The 25,516-nt window shown below is 35.6% G+C and overlaps 1 protein-coding gene and 1 long non-coding RNA gene across 3 annotated transcripts in view; one reads left to right on the forward strand and one right to left on the reverse strand.

The window, feature by feature from the left end:
- The window catches only part of Ar (androgen receptor), a 174,522-nt gene that overhangs the window by 56,401 nt on the left and 92,605 nt on the right, over nucleotides 1-25,516 (forward strand).
- Nucleotides 16,439-25,516, reverse strand: part of LOC147998253 (uncharacterized) — a 35,116-nt gene continuing 26,038 nt past the window's right edge. Inside the window, exon 3 of the long non-coding RNA XR_015646574.1 lies at nucleotides 16,439-16,933. This is a non-coding gene — a long non-coding RNA (uncharacterized LOC147998253). The remainder of the gene's footprint in view (nucleotides 16,934-25,516) is intronic.

Raw genomic sequence — 25,516 nt, forward strand, 5'->3', positions numbered from 1 at the left:
CTTCAATAGCCTTACTCCTGTACAGTTGAAGCCTCCCTCATTTTTCCATGTTTTTCTCATTTCATATCACCTATACCCTGCTATTCCCCCTAAAAATCCCCTCACCTCCAACCATGGTCTGTTTACACTTTCCTGGTTTTTGTGGTTACTCTATGTTGTTTACTCACATTTGTGAATCTGGAACTAGAAGCCACAGATGAGAGAGAATTGCAGCCTTTGTTTTTCTGGGTGGTAATTATCTCTCTAATACATTCAGCTAGTCATTGGGGAAAATAGAGAAGAATAAATAGTGTGTATGTTCACTGTTCACTGAGGCACACACTCTATTCAAAATTTCCTCTACTCCACCATGTTCTACATTAAATGACCCAGGGGAAACTGTTAATGGATATGGCAGATTAAAGTAAGGAGTTGGAATTTCAAGGCAAATTGTAAAAAAAAAAAAAAAAAAAAAAAAGATCCAGAGACAATACCAGCCACAGTAGTCACTGAAGAAAGCGAATGTGATAGACCCTGAGATCTTCAGTACACATGTCTGGATGATGAGGTCAAAGTAATTTTAATTTTGATACAGAAAGAAATCTTAAATGTATTGACTTGACTTTAATTGAAAGCACATATAACTTGAAGGCAGATATATTTGCATTTGACGATAGCTTTGCCAATTATAAGAACTTGTGTAAGCATTGGTTTTAAATGTGATAGTATAGAGCCCTGTGCTGAGGAAATACTGAGATGTAAGAAAATTAGTCATTGTTTGACTGTTGCCTAATGGTGCACCTTCATAATCTAGGAAAACCACTGATAACATGTTCTCAGTAATAAAGTTCTCAGAAGAGAGATTTGGGTAAATGTACCACAGTGAAAAGCATACGTCTAATTTTATCATATTATCTTCCAACTCCTCTAGACTTTTATATTTGTAATCATGGCACATCTAACTCTTTTGGGAGAGAATGAAGATAATGAAGAGGTCCTCCTTTTCTTTTGCTCTATACTTTTGGGAGTCAGACTGAACAACATTATATTCCAGTTCTCTGCAAACTTTATTCAGACTAGCTTTATTCACTTTAAGTGAATTATCTCCTACGTGAAAAGTGTAAGAATTAAGGATGGGAAAATTGTTCAGTGGGCAAAATGCTTGTTTGACAAATATGAGGACACGTGTGTGTGTGTGTGAGTGTGTGTGTGTGTGTGTGTGTGTGTGTGTGTGTGTGTGAAATGTTGAGTGGTATCTTGTGCCTGTAATCTTAGTACTCCTACAGTGAATGTACAGAATTGTAAGCAATAGCTTAGCTGTATACATGCAGTGGCCCAAAACAAAGAGACTCTGCATTAACCAAAGTAGAAGATTCATATGAACCCCATCTAATTTATAGAAATAACCAGTGGCCTGCATGAACCTATACTTAGAAACAAGAAGGAACATACCATGTAAAGATATTATAACATACATACACTCATATATCATAACCGCAACACAAAAGAAACATTTGATAACAAAATAAATATATCGTGAGCCTCAGAATTTTTTTGTTTAATATAAGCTTGATTATCCACAACAGTAAACTACGTGGATTGAATTTGTGGGAGAAAGAACAATGAAATGGGTTATGGTGTTATATATTTCTCATATTGGTTTCCTTTACAGCTGCTATGAACTATGTTAGCTCTATCAATTACTTGACAGTTTATGATAAACCATAATGTAACTAATATTACTCAAATGACTGACCTATTTGATACATTATCCACTTAATGAATTATTTCTACAGTGAGAAGTCTGAACTTACCATTTGGGTTGTAGTTAATCCAACTCTTCGAATTATACCTGAAACAACTCATTCTGGTTTTGCTCTATGACCAGGGCCCAGTTATGCTCTCAGTAGGGAACTTTAGAAATCAATTACTAGTACCTGCTTCAATCTTTTGGAAAAGCAGGGGAGAGTTGAGAATGGGAAACTTTATCATATCATCAGTGATCAACCTTCAGTTCAGCCAATGGGCTATGTTGTTACCCAAAGTAAATGATTTATCACATATACATATTTTAATCTGTAATTCTGCATCAACATTTGCCTTCTGCAAAAACCTAGACATTTTGGTGTCTACACATGTTTCTACATCTCCAGATTCTTCTTCCCTTTGGTCATTCTTAAGCCGTTATAGAGCTACATAGTTTTTTTATATTGAGTTCAGGGCAGAGTTGTCCCAAAGTTAAAGCCTTCAGCTAGACCTCTTTGTTACAGAGTTGTTGCCAGCTATATTCTCTTTTAAAATGGATTCAAATTGATGCTTCTCAAGGCAAAGATGTGGTGGGTGTAACAAGATGGCTCAGTGCAATTGCTGCTGTTGCAAAGGGCACAGGATCAGTTCCCCAAACCACATTAGATAGCTCACAACTAACTGCCTATAACTCCAGAACCAGGGAATCCAATATCTTTTTTTTCTACCTTGCAGGCATTTGCAGGCACATGGTACACATATACACAAGTTGGCACATACTCATGTACATAAAAGTAAATAAATAAATAAAGATTATACTCCTTTACTTTTTGCCATGTCTAATGGCAAATAGGTTTTGCCATGTCTAATAGGATTCACTGTGATCGATTTCATCATATTTGTTGATTCCCTTGGCTTGCCTGACAATTCAAATATTGTTTTTATCTTGGGCTTTAGAGTATACAAGATCTTTCTTTCCCATGGTCTTATTTGATACTCAGGCCAGGCATTTTTATTTTTAAAACGAGAGAACTAACTTAATTGCGCAATGTTTGTTATTTCAGATAATATAGCTGGGAACCAGGGGCAAAAGGAATTGATTCTTGGTCCTCCTAGGTCCCAGCCCATTGATCTGCCTACTAAGAAACACTGGATCAACAATTAGGCAGTGCAGGGCGGCTACCATATGTGATATTGGTCTAAACGTGAACAGTCTCTCTGGAAGACAGTCATGATTTATGCTGCATAAGTATTCTGTAATGTTTCTTTCATTTCCTCAGGTACTCATATGCTCTCCAGAGGAAGGCAAGCTAGGGCAAGTTAAAAAAAATCAGCCATAAAGTTTGAATGATTGCTTCTGAAGCTGGTCTGACTGCTTTAAAATACTCATTTGGGAATACAAGATAGCACTTACATAGGTTTTATTCATTAGTGCCTTAATATAGATGAACATTTTTGCTGAAAATATTTGGGCGTTTGGAATACTTTCTGATTAAACACACTAGTTAAATCACATCACATTGTGCATATTAGAGAATTCTGCTGAAATAGTGGTAGAATACTCACTTGATATAATGGAAGGGAAAGAACTATCTCTCATCTTGGTAAGATATGGTCAGAGTCTGATCCCAAGCAAATTATTTAACTACTCTGAATCCCCCCCACCTTTGAGGTAGAAGTTGGAAATGCCACTTTGTATGATTGTTAAAAGACTGAAAAGAAGATCCATCTCTAAGCAAAAACACTTCACAAATACCCCTTCTCTCCTTTGCCCCACCCCAGGCTGTATCCCAAGCCACTGTTAAAAGTCAGTGTTAAGTCTTGCTCCTTGCTGAGGTGCACAGCTCCTGTAAGGACTGATTAGTTTTATTCTTCCAAGGCTCTGTGTTCTGCCCCACCCTCCCAGTTCTGGGGGCTTCCAAAGTGGACAGGTACATGATGTTCTGTGGTACATCAGAGGTTGATAATCTCCTGGCCAGCTGTCTCAGTTGCATTTGCACACATTTCATCTGAAGGCACACTCCAGCTCTTGGTGCCCATGTATGTGTCACCAATTCTTGTTCCCAAATTCATTTCAAGTTTGAAAAGACTAAGATCAGACTTGCCCTGAAGGAGATTTCCCAAGTTGGTTTTGCCCCCACACTATTTGATTAACAGAATGTGCTTTAAATTCATTGGACTTTCTCTATATTAACATCAAAGTGATTAGAAGGGTCGTCTGATGTCAAGGAATCCCAAAGCACCTTGCAAGGCAATGTGACTAGTGCTGAGGCCACAGAGGCCAGTATAGCAGCCGCAACCCAGCACTTCTCAATTAGTCATGCTCAGCCTGAGATAATCAAACCTGTTTTTATTGGAAGAGCAGAAGTGGGAGGGAATGTCAGTTGGCATTTTCCCCACATACCCTTTCTGAAAGCGTCCTTGGCTCTTCCAATTTCACCTAAATAACCAGCTCAGGAAAATTTTCCACTACCAGAAAGCAAAATGTGGTGGTGCCAAGCCGATGACAGGGTGATGTCCCTGGACATTGAGTAAACTAGAGTGACCTCAAGATTGGCTTTTATTCTCCACCTCCTTTTGTACCTTAGGTTCTTTCTCCAGTTTGCTTCTTTCCTCTTCCCGGTCTCCAATGTGTTGTCAGATACAGGTCGGCAAAGGCATGAAGTGTGTAATTGTAGGATGATACTTATATTTTCTACATTTGTCTTCTCTAGTCATCACACCATTAATTTTATATTAAAGAGAAATTTGGAAATGAAAATACAATAGCAACTGGGCTTCTTTCCCACTAATAACACTCAATATGCTTGTAGCTTCATCTTCAAACTTGTCTTTCTGGTTTTGCTTAGAATCATAAAGTCAAGGGCCATCTCTGTATTGCTCACTTTGCTTTGTCAGGCCATATACCAAGTCCAACAAAATGTTTGCTGACTATAAATTAAGATCCAATTAAGAACTCCACTGCTAATATCTTATCTTCCACCTTGCTTGTAAGAAGCTGACCCACTCTAACTACTTTCTCTTTATTTCCATATTTTCCAGAGCAAACTTTAGCCCAAGGGCCTTGTGAAGACTGTGTATGTTCAAATGGACCCAACCACTCTTTTCCATGTGTTCTAACTGGTAGAAAATTTAAGACTGGACTTGCATTGACCATTGTTCTGCCAGTGCAGTTCTTTTTTTATGGTATTGACTATTGTGTCCCACAAATGTCTTTTATGATAACATTTTGTTATTGAACCTTTGAAAGATACTTTGAGGACACACTCAACCTATGTAGACCTGAATAGAGTAAGCATTCTTTATCCACCTCCCAGAAATACCTTCCTATTTCTACAAAAAAAGAAAATTAAAGGAATATTCTCAAGAACAAGTCAAAAAATTAGACATGGCAGGTGTGCTTTTGGATAAGCAGGTGGGCGGCATAGAGCCAGGCAGGTTCATCTTAATTTCCTAGTTTATTTACATAGCTGAGGGCGGTGCTGAGACTGGGAGATAGGAAACTGTACCTTCATGCATGCTTAGTAGTTCTTAATGAATATTTGATATTTAAGTAAGGAAGCTTATCTCACTCAAAGGAGCCTTTTTCTTGACTCTGAAATTGACTTGTTATTTCTATTAGCTATAGAGTGAAAAGATATATTTCTTTTCTCTTTTATTTCTTTCATCCTTCTAGATATTAAATGATCTAAGAGAATGCTATCATTCCAATCTTGACTGGTTAAAGAGCTGGGAATTTGGTTTAGGCCATAAATTTGTAAAAATGGGACTAGAGAGATGACTCAGCAGTTAAGAACACTCCGTGCTTTTGCAAAGGACCTAGGTTCAGTTTCCAGGAAGCTCACAACTGCCCTAAGCTCCAACTCCAGTGGTTCTGTCACCCCCTTCTGGCCTCTACCAGCATTGTAATGTGTATGGTATTACTTACACTGTGGCACACAACTATACACATCCAATTATTTATTTAATTTATTAATCTTCATAAACTGTGAGAACTCGTGAACTAAATTAAGTTGGCGGTGTAAAAATGTCTTTAGTTTTTACAGTGAAGATGAAGAAGATCTTAGTGTTAAAGCCTTGAGTTTGCACATGTTTCACTTATGGTAATAGCAATTGCTTGAGCTTTCTTATCTTAAGATTTGAAGTCAAGGACTGGCTGCACTATTTAACGATCTTAAAACATGTGGTTTTACCACTTTAAACTTCAGTTTTCCTCATCTATAAACTGGAAATAATGATAATTGTTACCTCACAGAGTTTGGTAGAAGTACTTATTGGTAGAGGTACTTATCTCATTAGAGAGAGAATTAGAATTAGAGGTAAGTGATGTGGGAGCATTTTGCAACTGGTAAAATATGAACTTAAGGCTATTTTCCTTTTCCTTTCAGTATGCTGTCATTGCTTGTATTTCTGCTTTTTGTATAACATGTTGGATGTGACTCTGGACAGAGAGATGGACAGAATGATTGCTTAAGGTCTCTACAGTTTAAGAGTTTGTAAACTATGCTTTCCTCCCAGACTAACCCACGTAAGAAAGCCATCTTGTAAGACAGAGCAGAAATCTGGAAATCATCAATTTTGATAATGTCTCTTAAAGTGTAATGTGAGACCTTGCTCCTCCATTAAGTGCCGGTGTCTGCCTATTGTTCAAATAAATAGTAAAATGCAAATGACAGGGAGTTGGCTGAGTTCTGGATCCTAGTTTTACTTAGGGAAACAATAAGCCTGCAATGCTCACCGGGACCTTTGATTTTCTGTTTCTGTAGCTTCACACTTATCTGGGATTTTCCTTCTGCTCTGGCACTTACGTTGGGATTTCTTCCAGGTATTAGACCAAACTTTAAAGCAACTCAGTGCATGTGCGTGAGTTGTCCACCTAAAACTAATTATCATAGGAAAGAAAAATGGCATAGCCATGGAGGAGAAATATGAATGCTACCAAACACTGAATTTGGTGGCCAGAGATCTAGCCTAGAGGAAAGAATACCTTGTCAGTTTACTATAGAAAATCTTAGTAGGTACAGAATGAATATGGGGTAAAATGCTCCCATTGACTGGATGGAAGAGAAAAATGATGTTGTCATAACGTAAATCCTTAGTGCAACTGAGAGGAAAATATGGAGGTGAAAGAAAATGTATAGAAAAAATATTTTTTAAAAAATGAACAGGATAGTGCATACTAATCCATTTAAAATCCAAGATTTTGGACTTCTGCATATATTTCTGATGAATTTGTTTACATTTGCTTTTAAGTTTTTTTTTTTTATTTTTAGAATGTCATACAAAACTACTGGCTTAACATCATTTCAACCATACCTCTTTCTCCTCCAAATCTTTCTGTGTCTCCCCTCACACTGCCTCCCAAATTCATGACTCATTTTCTTTAAATATTGTTGCATACAACTTAGTTTCCTTATCCCACTTCCAAAGGAAATAAAAGCTTTATTAAAAGTTAGGTTTGGCTAAGTAGGTTTTTCTCTTTGTGAATACTGTACCCCTTCTTCCCACCATAGTGCGGTTGAATAGGACTCACTAAGAAGACAGGCTCCAAAATCATACAGTTTCGTTAAGTGAAAGTAAGCAAGCCAAAACAGGTTTTAGAATTAAACAAAATCTCTCCAATTGGCGTAGAAGATTTCCTAGGGAAGAGCCATAAGTTGAATATGCTGGGTTTGAAAAGCTGTAATATAACAATGCCATTACTCAGTTTCCCTCTGAGTTCATATTGACTCCTCCTTTATGCCTAATGCTTACATAATATGTGAAATAATTTCTTTCCTTCAACAGCAAAACATATTTTCATGCAAATGACTAAGGAATAAAAGACTCTTTTATAAACACTACATAGAAAAAAAAACTGTTAGTTTGAATGGTTTCTTCATGAATGGGACGATTCTTTTTACAATGATAGAGGATGTACAAGGAGGTATAGCCAAGATAGTAACTAAATGCTGAAATTAAAATACTCTATATCCAATTATGAAAGTAAAATGATAAATTCAAGAGCAAGATCTTGCTTACAAGAACCCTGATGGTCATCTTATTCTTATAAATGATGGTCATGATCTTGTTAATAAAAAACATGTGGCTGGAAAAGGCACTGAAATAAGTCACTTTATTGCTAATGTGGAAATTTGAAGACCTATGTGTAATGCTTCAGGGGGAGATGGCAGAATCTAGGGATAACCAATAGATAAGGGCATAAGCTCCAGAGATAGTTTTCCTGTTAAGTAAATGTAAAGACAACGCAGATATATACAAAGAACAGCCATGTTTTCATATATTGAAAGAAGTTTGGATGAAATCCTTTTTAATAAGGAAAGTCTTTTCACTGATCTTAAGTATGATTTGATATGTAGACATATCACTGACAATCCAGGAGCACTTCTCCTATACACTGAAAACTCAGTTCTACAAGTTCTAGAGCAATTTGACATTCCCTTCAAACAACTGTCACACTTGAGAGCTTAGAAAAGGAAGCTACTGTAGTTCACATCACGTTGCTTCTTGATTTCTGAACTTGTTTTTAACAATATACTTAGGGAAAATATGTTTATTTACTGTCCTAGGTGTTACAGCAAGACTGAAGATTAAATTATACCAGTATCACTTACTTACAATTAGTTTCATCTCCAGTATCAATAACTTATAAATATTGTTTGGTACTATTTCTTATCACAATAGAACCTTGAAAGAATCCTAAAGAGAATGGTGAAATTAGCTACCTCTATAAGTCTTTAATGAGTCACTGAAACATTGCTTGTCCCTGACTTGTGTGATCTCTTCTTTGGATAACGTAACAGAATGGATACATTGTAGAAGTACAAAACTAAAGGCCAAAGAAGCCAGATTCTTGTGACTTCTTTTTTTTTTTAAATGTAAAATAATGCCAATGAAAAAGAGCCTTTAACTAACAGCAAGGAATGCAAACTCTTCTGCTGCTTCAACAATGCTCTTCTGACCATATTAACTTGAGTGGATTGTCACACCACAGATACATCAGAGCTACAATGTTTACTTCTTACCTGATTTTAGAAAAGGTCAATGGTCATAATCTAGCCTCCTGTGTGATTCCTTTTTATAACCTTTACCTGTCCACTGAAGCACGAATGATCTTTTCTTCTCTAGACTTTTCCCTCAACTTAAATTCCTGTTCTTCTTAGCCTCTTTTAAAAACAGAAACTAAATTCAGTATACAAAATATTCTGATTATAGTTTCTCCTTTCCCAACTCCTTAAAGATCCTCCCCATCTACCCACTCAAAACCACATCGTTCAAAAAATTTTTCTTAATAATCTATTTTAAAATCCACACTATTTTATCAGACAAATAATAGAACTGTGAAATCTTTCATAAAACATTGAAAAACCCTCAGTTTTCTTCTTAGTTAATAATGTTTCTTCTTCAAAAATGTTGACAATACCATTGCCACTGATAGATACATGCATGGTTTTCATTTTTAGAAAACACATACAAAATTTAAAGCAATAGATAATTAAATTTTTAGAGTAATTTTCCAAAAATATCCCAGACCTTTAATCAGAGACAGCTAATAATAATTTGATGATTTTAGATCTTTCTCATACTTTGGGAGGATAATCATTTTCAGTGTAATGGAGAAGCTATAGATAGTGTGCTATATTTATGTGATAAAGCAAAACCTTTCTCCTATAAATCAAGTCTTTCTGATATTTTTATCTTAGAACGGATTAAATATTGCCTTTTAAATAAAATATTTTTATTAATTTTTGAGAACTTAATATAGTGAAATTTGATCATATTCACCCTTGCCTATCCACCGCCACCTCCCTACCCACCACATTCTCTCTCTCTCTCTCTCTCTCTCTCTCTCTCTCTCCCCCTCCCTCCCTCCCTCCCTCTCTCTCTCTCTCTCTCTCTCTCTCTCTCTCTCTCTCTCTCCCCCACCCCCACCCAAATGGACTGGATTGCAGTTCGTATTATCTAAGTACTGTTCTTGGGGATGAGGCCTGCCCTAGAGTTTAATATGTCAAGTCTCTTAGTCAGCTTTCTATTTCTGTGATAAAAAGCAGGAATAAAAGCAGCTTGGGGAAGAAATTGTGTATTACAGCTTATGCCATCGAGACAGGTTAGAGTGGGAACTGAAAGCATTAACCTGTAAGCAGGAATGGAAACAGAGATCATGGGGAAATGCTGCTTCCTTACTTGCTCCTCCTAGCTTGTTTTCTTATACACTCTCAGTTTGCTATATTACACACTTCTGGACTCTCTTACCAAGTGCAGCACTGCCCAGAGTGGGCTGGACTGGGACCTCCAATAGCAATTATTAATTATGAACATTCTCCCACAGTCTTTCTTATAAGGCAATGTTAGGGAGGCATTTTCTGAACTGAGGTCACCTTATCCCACATAACTCTTATGTCAAGTTTACAAAAAAAAAAACAATAACAAACAAAAAACAAAAACGAAAAACCTAACTAGGACAACAGAGATCACTCCATTGGAGAAAACTTTCCCTTTGCCAGCAGCAATGAAATGGCAATAGCTCTTATCTGGGGTGGGACTTCATGCTCACTTCCCCTCCATCAGGTTAAGAATTTGTATGGCTTGAGACTGTACAAATCTTGTGTATCTTGTCATAACTGTTCTGAGTTTATATGTACACTTGCCCTGTTGTGTCCAGAAAACAGAGTCTCCATGACATCATTCAATATCCCTAACCCTTACAATTCCTCTATTTCATCTTCTGAATAGACCTCTGGCCCTTCAGGGAAGAGAGATGATATAGACATCCTGTTTAGGCCAGAACATTGTGTAGTCTCTGAATGTTGTGCAGTTGTAGGTCTCAGTGCTACTTCCAATCTTCGATAATAACAGTCTCTGATGAGGGTTGAGTGGTGCATGGGTCTATGTATATTGTAATATGCCACTGGGAGTTGTTTTATTGCTATGTGCTCTTAGCAGGGTGGTATTAGTTGAAATTTTCCCAGGCAAATCATCTATCTAGCCAAGATTCTTAGCCTCATTAACATCATTGGGCATAGGTTTTATCTCATGAAGCAGGTCTTTAACCAGTCAACATATAATCATGGGTAATCATACAATAGTCATCCCAGTACCGTGTCAGTTGACATATCTTCTAGGTAGGTTATTTTTTTAAATGTTTTTACTAGGCAAGCACCTGTACCTTAATATTAAAAGCCAAGTTAAAAGACTTATAGTGGTGGTTATCTTTATTAATGATAGCCACAAATGCTTGATAACAGTTTAAAAAATAGAGGCCATAAATTTGAAAAAGAGCAAGTGGAGGAGCTGGAAGGAGAAAAGGGAATGGGGAAATTCTGTAATGATATTTTAATTTGAAAAAAATATTTTTAAGAACTGCCAAAATAATAACATAAAATTCCATACTAGCATAATAGATGGAAAGTATTGCACATGAGACCAAGTCAGTGTTCAGCCTCCTCTTCCTACCTATTGTAAATTAAGAAATTAAAATCTCATGCTTTATCATTTCTTACATATTTTTTCATGTATAGCATGCAATGGATTCTACATAACTATTACTATTATAAAGTGTCAGTAATGGTGTCTTTGATATAGACTATGGAATGTATTAAATTAAAGTGGTCTTCAACAGTGCATGATTTTACCACTATACCATCCTGAAACAAGTTCTTTAAAGTTTTAGCTCCAATAAGTAATATGTACTCTACTGGAAGTATTATTAATGGGTAATGTCAGCAATTAAAGGTTTAAAAAATTGTATTTGTAAAACTTGGCCAACAAAGTAAGCTCTGAAATAAACCGTGACCTTCTGTGACCTGTTTTATAAAACATCCTTTTAAAAATGTTTTATAAGACTATGTTATCGGTAAAACACTATGCCATTGAGTACATATGTCTAGTTTTATAAAGCTATCTTTATCTTTACTGTTAGGTAAAAGTTGTTTTAAACTATCATTTTCTCTTCATTATATTGTTGCACACATCCCATGAAAATAAAAAAAAATGTCACTAGGTGTCTTTATTTTTCACTTTTGCTTTTGTTTGTGTTTCCTATTGTTGTCCTTGTTTGTTTGTTTTGTACTCCCACAGGCCATGAAAGCTTTTAATTGGTAATTGAAATAATGGCCATGATTGTTCTATCTATTTACATAGATTCCAGCAGATAATGCCTTTTTATGCTAATTAATTAAATTTTAGCATTTCACATTGTTCTATTCCTAGGGATCTGGAGAAACTTTACTCTTTTCCTTGTTTTTCTATGGGTACTATGAGTCATGGGACATTGGTTGGGTTGTATCTATTTTCAATAAAAAAGGATAAATCTTTTTTAATATTTTAAAACCACTGAGTCCAGTTAGTGCTGCCACTATAGCTGTAGGGAAGATGAGACATGAAGAGGCTCGTAGAAGAAACTGAAAGGGCAGTGTGAAGGGTAGATATGATTCGTGTGTGTGTGTGTGTGTGTGTGTGTGTGTGTGTTTATTTTTCACAAAATGAAGAAAAGACACGTTTGGAATCAAAATATTTTAAAGAAGGAGACTAAAACAAGCTATGTAACCACTAAAATAGTGTAGTTTAGTGGTTATTGTTTGCTCATACTCCTGGCATATCCATTTGTCTGGAGTTGTCTTTGTCAAGGAAGCCTGATGCTATTGGCTTCCAGTGAGTAAAGACCAAACATTCTACTAAACTTCCTAAAATTCACAAGTATCTTAGTCAGCCTTAATTGCTAGCTTGTCTAGAAATCTTTGAGAGGAATTGAAATCTCAATTAAGGAATTCCCTAAATCAGGCTTACCCTTGAACATGTCTCTGAGAGTCTTGATTATTAATTAATTCCTGAAGCACCCAACTTACTGTCGGTGGCAGCATATAAAACAGAGTCCTGAGCTATGGGGGAAAAAGCTAGCTAGACTTTAGCCAGTGAGCAGAACCAGAGGGCAAGCCAAAAAGCAGAATTTCTCTACAATTTCTGCTTTGATTCCTGCTTATGTTCCTGTGCTGACTCCCCACAATGATGGACAATAACATATAATATGAGGAAAATCCTCTCCTCCCACAAGCTGCTTTTGGTTGTGGTGCTTGTCACAGCAACAAGAGAGAAACCAGAACAAGATGGGCCCAACAACAAAGACAAAACTAACCCTTTATTCCCTTACAGTGGATCTTAGCAATTCACACACAGCAGTCTAGGAAATGCAGAACCACTCTTGGCTCTATCAATGTCGGGCAAATCAGATAGCATGCCTATATGGTCTCCTTTCTTACAAAATTTGGCAGTCTTAAAGTATATCTAAGCATGAAAATTGCACAAAAGGACAAAATACCATAATCATCTCTTTTCTCCCAGGCTCAAGGACTTTTTTGTGACCCTACTTCATTTGTTTGTCCTTGAGACATTGCATTTTACTTTTTGTTACAGTCATTTGTTGTTGTTTACCTTAATAATAGACAAGAAATAACATTCAAAAATCCATATTGTAGAACAATTGGTATTTATACTTCTATGCTAAATTACTTTGAATATCCTAGTTTTGAAATAGCTTTTAAAATATACTTTTACTTTTCTTGGCTATTAAACCAGGACTACTTCTTAAGTATACTATATACTTTGAGGAGTCTACCTTCTTCCTTGGGTTCAGGGTATGTGTAGAAACTTCTCCTAATCCATAAAAAGCTACTCAGATAATTAGATTATCATTCTACATGATCCCGCCACACTAGTTTCAGCACATGGAGATAAGTAAATTATTGTAATTATAAGCCATTTCTCTAGAGAAACTGTTTGGGTCATAGCCACTGGACATTGGCTTGAAGAACCCTAGGGAACGGTTTCTCAGGTAGGCCAGGACTCAAAGTAATCCCTGATTTGCACTGGAAAGTGAAAATCCCTTTATAAGAAGCAGTTCTAACTTTGCCTGTCTCTCCAGGCCAAACACTAAAAGTATACAGATGAGATGGCACCCATTCTACAAGAATAGAGAAAGCAAAGTAGCTCGCTCTGATTGCATAACTATGAAGAGGTTTACTCAGTGTGGCAACTTGTTCAGAAAGTAGTTTTGTTGAAATGTAGGAAGAGCCTCTGTTAATTGTCTTGAACAGGAATCAACTTTTTGGGTTTTTGTTTTTATTTCTATTTTTTTTATTTATTTATTTTTGAGTGGCAAGTCTAGTAAATGTTTCAGGCCCTGTAAGACGTATTTCCTTTGTCGAAACTAATCTACTGTTTCCCAAAGCAGCTGTGTACAACACTGAAGTGAATGACTGTGGCGTTTCCCAATTCAAACTCACAAAAAGACTTGCTATAGTCTATAGGCTTGAGTCTGAAACATCCCCCAATGTCCCATGACTCAACCTGCCACACACCTCCCTCCACACACTCTTTACTACTTGAGGTGTTCAGTTCAAAACTCTGTGTGTGTGTGTGTGTGTGTGTGTGTGTGTGTGTGTGTGTGTGTGTGTGTATTACAGAGCCTAAAATGTTTACTGGAGAGGCTATAGAGGTGGCTCAGTGGTTGAGAGCACTGACTGCTCTTCCAGAAGTCCTGAGTTCAATTCCCAGCAACCACATTGTAGCTCACAACCATCTGTAATGGGATCTGGTGCCCTCTTCTGGTGCGTTTGGCTGAAGAAAACAACAGTGTACTCACATAAAATAAATATTTTTTTAAAAAAGAAATGTTTGCTAGACTTGCCACTCAAAAAAGATTGTTGATTTGTTGATTCTTGTTCAAGACAATTAACAGAGGCTCTTCATATATATATATATATATATATATATATATATATATATATATATATATATATATACCTTGGGACCCTTAAATCCTTAGGTCATCCAAAATTAACTTTCAATTTTTTTTCACCACAGCCCAGCCTCTGTTATTATTTACTCCCTTCTAGCCAAACATTTGGCTTCCTTGACAAGTAGAAATGTAGATTTTACTAGAGTTGCATGTCGAGAACAGTTTTCTCCTACTGGCCTGTGGAATGGCTCTAGTAACTGTTTTCCTGGGCCTAGATGCCTCATCCTTTTTATAGAGACCTTTGCATGTCATGGCCTAGAAACTGTAAATGTCCTTTGGAGTTAATCTAGATTATTTCCAGACGGCCAGCTATAAAAGTAAAACTAGAATTGAACAACTACCACTCTCTAATTGGATATGGATTGCTTTTGGATAAAAATTATTTTAATACATTTAAATAAATTTAGCATAATTTTTGTGTAAAAGCAAGCTGTTTCAGGAATACAACATTTGAATACCATTCTGAGGTCCTTAGTGTCTTTATTAGTAGCTTAACCAGTGTTTCAGAACTTTGACAATTAATTCTCCATTTAAACCTCTGACTATTAACCTTTGAAGTGAGGAAAGGGTAACAATCATGATAACTGCATTGAATTTGGTTAACACCGGAATGAAGAGTACTAAGGAGTTTTATTGCCTAGCATTGTTCCATATGAATATGAATTTTAAAATTGAGATTAAATGGATTGAATACAACACAAAACATGAAAATATCCATTGTCAAAAAAAATTCCTTTTGTTTTTGTAGGATTTGATAGCAATTAGGTTTTTTTTTTTCATTAGAAAAATTTTCTACTAGGAAGATGGAGATGAGTGGAATTTCTAGAGTGCTTAACAAGCTAGCCTAGCCAAATAAGTGTGCTCCAGGTTCAGAGGGAGACGCTATCTCAAAAACTGATTTGGACAGTGAATAAAGAAAACTGTCAACCCCTAGTCTCTATACATACAGGCACATATATCTATATTCATACACACAGATGAATTGCATACATACATCATACATACACACACAAAAGAGAAAAATAAAAATAAATACATGTTTTGGTTTTATTTTGGATTATTTTTTATATTGATGCTTCTAACTTATTTCAAGGCCAATGCTTTATTAATTTTATTAGTTAATAGTAATATTACAAATCATTGGTTTCTCCATGGCATTATACGATATACTTGGATCATATTCTATACCATACTCCCCTCTCTTGTCACCTCCCATAATCTCTCTTCTACTTTCACATTTTCTATTTTAATGCTAGTTTAAACATATAAGAGTAAACTATGGTATCTGTTCATTTTGAACAAATATGTTCACATATTTATATATAATATTTCTTTGCATGAAGAGTTCTGGTTCATAGGGATACAAGTAGACAATGGAGAAGCTAACCATCATCTGTTCAGTATATTAACATAATATACATAAGAGTTTGAAAATTTCATTAATGCCGACACCTCAAACTCAAATCAGTTGTCTATTTTTTTTAAATATTTTTGAGATTACAATTTGTATGTGTCGAAGCCTCTGGGGCTTTCCCTATCCAAATTATTATGTCTATTGCTGATATCTTTGTTCAGCTCATGTTTAGACAGTCATGTTGGCAAGACATTATGGATATAGCTTCTCACATTATTGTTCATTATATATATATAATAACATATATATATATATAACTAAATATATCAAATCATTCTATTCAGTCTGTATAATGTTACTTATATGTAAGTTTTCATGGCTGAGCATTTTGTATATTCTTCTCTGGGAAGACTATTTCTCGTGCTCACAGCATTCCCTATTTACCTATAGTTTTGTGCATGTGTTGGAGCTCCCAGCGTTTTCCCTAACGATGTTATTATGTCCTTGTTCAGCTCATGTTTGGACAGTCACATTGGCAAGATTTTAGGGGTATAGCCACTGACATTATAAAAGAAAATTTCTTTTTTTTTTATTAACTTGAGTATTTCTTATATACATTTCAAGTGTTATTCCCTTTCCCGGTTTCCGGGCAAACATCCCCCTCCCCCCTCCCCTTCCTTATGGGTGTTCCCCTCCCAACCCTCCCCCCATTGCCGCCCTCCCCCCATAGTCTAGTTCACTGGGGGTTCAGTCTTAGCAGGACCCAGGGCTTCCCCTTCCACTGGTGCTCTTACTAGGATATTCATTGCTACCTATAGGGTCAGAGTCCAGGGTCAGTCCATGTATAGAAAATTTCACAGCAAGGTCCACGATTCTCCAGCTTCTTGAATCATTCTGGCCCCTTTTCTACAATGTTCCCTGAGGCCCACTTGCAGGAATATTTTGTATACGTATCTATTAAGACTGAGCTTCACAACTGCATTTTGGTTGTTTGTTGGTTTTTTTAACAGTCTGTTGTGAAAAGAAGTTTCCTTGATGAGGAATGAGGACTACATGTATGCCTGAGAATAAGAATGGATATTAAAAGTCTGGTTAGAGATTGCACTGCTTTAAGTTTAAACACTATAAAGGTACTGCTCATCCTTAGAAATTTGTTCAAATATTATTTTATTAATATAAAAATATTTGGTTCCAACCTTCTTCTTAGGCATTCTTAGCTGCCTTTGTCTCTCCTTTCCTCCTCTCATGTTTTGTTTTACCCTATCTGTCTCCCTCTGTCTTTTTCCTACAAAGGGCAGATATTGATGTGCAAAATGCTTTTGTATGATTTCAAAACAAGTATGATGACATTTTACTTAGCAAGCATTTCTTCAGAGGCCTCATGATGGACTGAGTAGAATTCGACATCAAAGAGCTGAATCTGAAAGCACACTGTTTATTATACAGCCTCCACTTTGAGGGAGCATTTGAGAGAGGCAGTGGAAATAAAGGTAGTTTAACTAGCCAAAAGAAGATCAGAAGTTAACCAAAAATAGGTATTTATTATATTTCCATTTTTATTTATATGTGAGGAGACAGAGGTAGTATTATTCCATTACTGGCTTTTGTCTACTTGTGGTTGTGATAACTGCTTACTCAACTCTATCTTAGGTAGTCGATATGTGTGTGCATTTAGACTGAATAGAGCTATTTACCCCTGCTGAATTGTAAGGATAAACTGGTCTTTTTTTGCTAGTACAATGAGTTTATTTAATTTCAAAGGCCAGTTTGAAGGACTATGTTTAGGCCCTTGGGCATTTATTAAATCATCAACATTCCATTTGAAAGGTTAAGACCTCTATCTGCTTTCCACTTAGTATTATGTATATACTTGAGATAAGGAAGGGAGGAATGTTGCCACTGAACCTACATATTTTTCTATCCTAGACCTAGACCAGTGCCTAACCTCAAAGATAATTGATGACTGAATCAGTATTTACGTTATAGTACAAATAATAAGAGTTCAAAATGTTTCTCTTTGACAAACGAATTCAATTTTAAAGCTAAATTTTACCACAAAGAACTGGACATATATTTCCTTTTAGAGATTTTACAATATTGATTACTATATTCAAAAATAACTTTGCAACTAAATGGGATCTCAGAAGAAATGCTTTCTTTACTTTTAAGTTCACATTTTTACATGCTATGGCCTGGGGAAGTTGATGAATAAATCAAAGAATGTTCATGGGGCATCCTTATGGAGCTTTTAAATCAAGAAAATGAGTATATAGCAATATGGTATTCTGTAGTGAATTGAGAACTACAAGTTTTTCATTGTTTTTGTTGGACATTTGTAAACAGAAATTGCATATTTAAAAGTACATATAACCATATGTTTATACATTTACAAAAATATGATAAAATATGCTTTAGGTTGTTAAAGGCACATCCTCTATGCAAAGAAAATGAAATTGATTTGGGCCGAAACAGAGTTCTCACTTTTTATATTCTGTACTATTTGGTGTTTTAAGATGACAGTAGTAAGGCATTTTATAATTTAAAAAATATTGTTTATAAAGATTCATCCTAAAATATTCTAATTCATATACAGTTAATAGGCAATATGTACTGATATGAAAATATCACTTTAAACATAGTATCATATACAGTGGATATATCCAAAAAATTTTGAAAACCAAAAAAGAAAAGAGCAATATATTATTTTATTATGTGCATGTTCAACTACCAGCTGAAGAAATTTTGGTAATCAGACTATTTTTTAATTATGCTTTCACCTTTTTAAAGTTTAAAATAGATTTTTATAGCTTTTGGTTAGTTCATGGAGCATTTTGTACAACATATTTAGACCACATTCATGCTACTACTAGAGATCCACCTATGTACCCAACTCACTCAAATTTGTGTCCTCTTTTTCAACCATAAAATCTAGATTGTGCTGCTCATATACTCTTGGATGTGTGGCCATTTATGAACGTTTGATCAAATCCTTAAAGCACACTGAATCTGCATCTCCCGGCAGGTTTTAATTACCAACAGCTCCTTAATTAGGGGTGAGATTTTTGTCCCATCCTCCCTTTCTCATGCTGTGAGTTTTGTCTACTTTTTGTTTGTGCAGAACTTGTACATGTTGTTATAACTGTGGTGAGTTAATATTTACAACCGCTTTGTCATTTCTCAAATCCATCATCTCTGTTCTTTGGCTCTTTACAGTCTTTCCACGCTCTCTCCTTTAATGACCCCAGAGACTTTGGAGGAAGGAGCTAATATGCAGTTGGGGCTGAGCATTACACATTCTCTTATTTTCTGTACCTTGACCAGTTGTGGCTTTCTGTATTAATCATCACCCATTACAAGTAGAAGATTCTCTAATGAGAGTTGAAAGATATACTTATCTATGTGTATAATGAATAGTCCATATGAATTGGTTTAATAATATGTCCACTTAGCAAAATAGCATTAGTTTCTTCCCTGTGGCCTATTCCTTGTGTAGCCACAGATTCTTAGCCAGGAAAATGGTGCCAGGTATTATGGAACAGGTCATAAATCCACTCATAAAGTGTTTTATAATTTCCATGATATTTGTGTCACTACTTCACCAATGGGCATGTCTTGCCATGCAAGTCATTATTGTAGCATACAGGATTCAACGCTGAATAAGACAAATGATTGTTTTTCTCCTCTGCAATCATGCATAGCACCTTCTAGCACTATAAAAGCTAGTCAGTCAGTAGGGATGAAGCTTTCAGGTCAGTACAAGCTTGAGTTCTTCATGATATATTATGGCTCATGGGTGTGGCCTGTTCCTCAGTGGGGTCGAACCCTCAAGTTGTGGAACATAGTTAAGAGCATTACCAATAGCTTGTAATGTTTAGGGGTCTAGGAGAACCCACTGGCAAGGACTCCAAAAATGATGATCTGTTTCATCTATTGAAATTTTTGTTAACTGGTGGTATAAAGTGGAGGAACAGTGTCTGAGCATAGGAGAAGTATGCATTTTATTTTATTTATTTTGTATGTGTGTATAGGTGTATTTAAGAAGTTTTTAATAGTAGTAGAATTTCCAAATGACTTTTTAAAAAGGTCTTTAATGTTAATCATTTCTTCCTCTGCCCTGCTCTCCTACTAAGTCTTCTTTAATATTTTTTATGCTTATAGTACAATGCATTTTATGCAGCCTTCCTCTGTCTACCATTTGAGGAAAGATCTTGACATAGTCCTTATAATCAGGTAACTAGATAATGCTATAATTGTCAAGATAGTCTTTCTGTTGGTTGTTGTATCACTTTTAGAATAGTCCGTCGTTTCATCTCCTTAGTTAACAGTGTGAAAAGGGGATTTTGTGGTCTGAAACTGCTTACATTTCCTTTGCTAGGAACAAGTTTGTAGGAATTTTGATGTATTGGAAAATACCAAGGTCAGAACCCCAAGTACTCCCAAAGGTTTCTTCCAGTGGCCAGTATTAGAGAGAACAGACTTGGAATTGCCTCTTAGTTTCTAGAGATGTGTACATGATTATGGGATGACTCACTGTTTTTACTTAGTTGATTCCACTTTCATTGTGGACAGACTTTCTGGAGGGCCAGTTTTACTCGCATGCGTGTATCCATTCCACCCTGAAGCAGTTTTTATGAGAAAGCATTTGTAGAGCAGTTTGCCATTTTGTTTTACAGGCACTCTGCAGGCTATGAAATGGTCATCTGGCCTGTTAATTTGTCTGAGAAAAGCAGTTTTCCCTTTCTTATATCCATGGCTGACACAAAGCCAAGGGGGTAACTGGGGGAAACCATATAATGTCCATCTGTCTATTCCAAAATGGGTGAGGGGTTAGGTTTGACTCTTCATCTAATTGCAATTTACTGATTTGTATTTGTCCCAAAGTGGACATGTCATATTGTGTGATGCTAGAATGATAGCTCATTGGCACTGCTTCATCAAAGCGAATCAGTCCAACAAAATATATGTTGAGTACATTGGATACTAGGCCTTTTGCTGGACAATCTGTTAACAATGATGGAACTAAAGAAGTTTTATAACATAGACAATTATAAGATGATGAATATGTGATGAATTTTGAAGGGCAAAGTGGTCAGAAAAAAATTTTAAAGTAAGTTGGAGGAGATGAACTTGATAGACTCATTGAGTTCAAGGAAATGGAAAAATATTGTTTAATCAGGATGCGGGTGACTAGCAATATTCTCTGAGGTTGCAGAGTCTTGACTATCATCTCGAAGCTCTTACATCAATTTTTGATTAATTGAAAATTTTGTATTATGGGGTAGCATATAGTGTTTTGATATGGTGTATACCTACTGAAGTTTTTAAATCAAGTTCATTAAATATGTATTGTTTCATATTCTTACAATTTTTAGTAATGCAAACATTTAGAAGTGAATATTAGTTATTTTGAAACATACAAAACACTATTGGCCATACTTCCCATGCTGTAGAGTATATCTCAAAATTTATTCTACCTGACTGGAACTTAGTACTCTGGAGATCTTCAACTTACTTCTGTAAATAGATTCAAAAAGAATTTTTTAAATAGTTTACTATTTATTGACTAAAATGTAAATGCTTCATGTAATATTTTCCAATATTATTCTATCTCATTGAGACTTTACAATTTCTCCACAATTTTAAATATGATTTATACAAAGGATTTTAAGCAGAGGCATTATCTCATAGAAATTTCAATTGATAGTGACAACTTGGGGGAGAAAGACACAGAATGGTAATCAAGAGATAGTGAGGGCATTCAGATAGGCAGAGCCTAAGCTAAGAAGCATTTTGGTAGAAAATGAATGCTATGTGTTTGAGATGGTTCTAGATATTACAAATGCCTAAAGCAAGAGGTTAACAAAAGAATCCAAGATTTCCACTGGCTCTTTTTCATATCATCAACATATAGAAACACACAGAGATGGCCTGATGTTTTTGAAATAACTGAAAGCTTGGAATAAGAACAGTAGGTTCAGGACCTTAACCTACTACATAACAGGTAAAACCACAGTGATCCTCTTTCCCTTTTCCCATCTGGGATTCCCTCAGTTATAATAGAGGACTTGAAACTTTCTAGCCATTTCCTTGAGTTATGTGGAATAAGTGAGATAGTACTCTTGAAAGACAATGTGTTACACAAACATTGGTCTCTGAGGCAGCTGTTGTTAATGGACTGAGTATTGTTCCTGCCTCACAGGGTTGTTGTGAACATCAAATAGGATAATGGGTTGAAAGCATTTTTCAAACTTTAAAGTGTGATTCAAATGCTAGGAATTAGTAAAAATAATAAAAGAGAACAATTCATTCTCTAACCAGATGCTCTGGTTCCATTGTGACTCATATGCTCATTCAGAGCTGTCCAGATGAAATGCCACTTAATTTCTGCTGGCTGGAGTTCCAGATACAACTGAATCAAATGGAACCACGAGATTCTGGGCATTAGCTTCTCCTCTGTCAGAGTTTGACTCTAAGATTAACAGAATACCCATTCGTGCATAAGCTCAGGAAGAAGGACGACTAAAGCGAGGACGCTTCAGTTCTTCTTAACAGGGGGAACAAAACTATTCATAAAGTTTGGAGCAGAGGTTGAAGGAAAGGCCATCCAGAGACTACCCCACCTGGGGATCCAGCCCATATATATACAGCCACCAAAGCCAGACAATATTGATGAAGCCAAGAAGTGCATGCTGACAGGAGTCTGATATAGCTGTCTCCTGAGAGGCTCAGCCAGAGCGTGACAAATACAGAGGCGAATGCTAGCAGCAAATCATTGAACTGAGAAAGGGGTCCCCATGGGAGGAATTAGAGAAAGGATTGAGAGAGCCAAAGGGGCTTGCAACCCCATAAAAAACAACAATGCCAACCAACCAGAACTCCCAGGGACTGACTACTACCCAAAGAGTACACATGGACAGACCCATGGCTCCAGTTGCCTATGTAGCAGAGGATGGCCTTGTTGGGCACCAATGGAAGGAGAAGCCCTTGGTCCTGCCAAGGTTGGATCCCCCAGTGTAACAGAATGTCAGAGAATGGAGGCAGGAAGGGGTGGTGGTAGGGTGGGGGAAAGGGGATGACATCTGGAATGGAAATAAATTATCCAATAAAAAAAACAAAAAAATTAGAAAAAAATAATGAAAATTCCCAAGAAAAAATTGTATCACTAGCTAATCATTGTGTCAGATTTGTATTATTTTTATTATTTTGGTCATAAACTTATATCTCCATGTATTCTTTGTTAGCATATTATAATTCTTTCAAATTTAAATTTCTCGTTTTACACATTCTGTTGTAGCTTCCAATTTTTAATGCTATTTTGAATACTAGTGTCAAATTCAAAACAAGTGACTGATTCAACTTAAATTTAGACTAACTACAATTAAGGAAAATTAATTTTCTGTTCCTCAATCATTATATCCACAAGACAAATGCTGTCTTGTGGATATAATGTGTCTTGTGTACCTAATTTAATAGTGCAGAAATAGAACATTTCCACCAATATTTAAGTTACATTGGGAACTTTAATCATAGAGTTAGTATACCATGTAGTGCTGACGGGTTTTTCTTTTCCTGTTAGAGAGCTGTTCTTTTAATTTTGAGATATTATGGATACAGTGACAGTGTATGCTCTGCTCATGGTTATTTGTTTTGGTTAAATTGATTTTAAGGATCAGTTTCAGAAGTGATGTTTTTAAGCTGCAAAATATGAACAGATTCTGGAACATGCCCTAGTTCTTTTAAATTTTCATAAACTTGAAAATGGTTTTTAATAACATGTGATTATATTAGTGTCAGTGAAATTTTACTAATACTGGCCATTATAAATTTATTAGCTTTTGTTCTGCATCATTTTCATTAAAATCTTGTTTATGTCTTATTTACTCTATGTGCACTTTGTTTTATTAATGTGGGTTCTTAGCTTGATTTCTTTTTACATCGAAAAAAAGTTTGTTTTTGCCTATTTAGATTTTGATTTACTTGTTTGATTTTGAGATATATATATATATATATATATATATATATATATATATATATATATCAAGATCATTGAAGCCTCTTCACAGAATACATTATTTTTATACCAATGTATTTTTGTCTGTTATTTATTTATTTTTACTTAAATGTTTTTGCACACCAGATAATAAAATCTCAAATAAGTGAGTATCTACATTTTTACTGCTGGTTGCTATTACCTCTTCCTGTGACAAAATACAAATGCTAGATATTATTAAGCTTTTAATCCTTGTAAATATGATAGGTAAGAATAGTTAATTATCACTTTATGTTGCCTCTCTTCAACTATGAATGAAGTGAGTATCATTTCATGTGTTTCTTGGCCAATTTTATTTGTTTCCACGTGAGCAGCCTGTTCACAGCCTGATCCTAGCTGTTGTTGCTGTTTATTTGACTTTTCATCCATTTCTTATATAGTTATGGAGATAATTTTATATAGAGGAACTTGATTCCTTGTCATATGTATTACAAATACATTTAAGTTCATTCGTAGGTTTTCTTATCCATCAGACTTAAATTATAAGGTATGTCATCCTTGTCTTCATTGTTTCAGAGTTTGGAGGTCATACTTCCGAGGCTTTAAAGATAAGTTTGATTTAAATCATGTTTGAGAAGTATTTTCACAAAAATGACTCATTAATAATGGGCATGAGAGTTAAAAGGGACCTTATAGATGACATAATTCAATATTCATTTCCTCATAAACATTTAATTTTTCTTTATAAAGGAAAATAAAGTCAGTCTTAGGGAAGGGTAAAGTCTAAAGGGTACATAGGAAGTCATTGCACAAGGGTTAATTGCAACTCCTTAGCTCCTTTGCTCCCTCTGTTTAAGAAAAAGAAACATTTCTTTTAAAAAATACACATTAGGCAACTCAGAGCAAAAAATGTAACATATTTGAAAATAAAGCATCTTACATTTCAGAGTGATTTCAATCATTAAAAACACAAGGATAGGTATTATTTCAACATAAATCAAATATACATGCTCTAGTTATTTAGTTGAACAAGTATCTAAACGAACATTGCCTCCTCAGCTACTGTAGTTACAAATAATAAAAATGTGGCTTCATTTTAACAGAAATTAAGGAGAGTTTTTAATCTGATGAAAGGAATCTGGTGGGCTGATTTCTGTCTTTCTGTGTCTGGGCAAAATATTGGATGAAAACTAAATCCTTTTAAATTGTTCAGAAACTTTGCCCCCTTATCTACTTTGAATGCAGAACTTCCCATGTCATTATTCTAATGCCCTCTTTGGGATCCTCGGTATAATTAGGGTCAATCTAAGGTCACTATCCCAGTTTATCCTAGTGCAACCTAATCACACAGCTTTATTTACACTTGCTTTTGCGCATACCGTTTTCTGGTATGGGGCAAACTTCTATAAGGACTGGAGATAACTTCGTTCCTCGCATTTCTACTCATGAGACCTTCTTCTCTTACAAGCCCAGAATATTGGGTTCCTGACTTTGTTTGCACCAGTTCATATACAAGCTGAAGAAACCTTCACACTGAAAAAGACAAGTCAAACAGACTAGGATACATCATCAGCCCCAGATGATGCTTGTTGAGCAGGGAAGAGAATCATTATGGAAGGAAGTCACTGACCATGACACCACACTACACTGACAA

Source organism: Rattus norvegicus, chromosome X (assembly GCF_021556685.1).
Source record: "Rattus norvegicus strain SHRSP/BbbUtx chromosome X, alternate assembly SHRSP_T2T, whole genome shotgun sequence".
In the NCBI taxonomy this organism is placed as follows: Eukaryota; Metazoa; Chordata; class Mammalia; order Rodentia; family Muridae; genus Rattus; species Rattus norvegicus.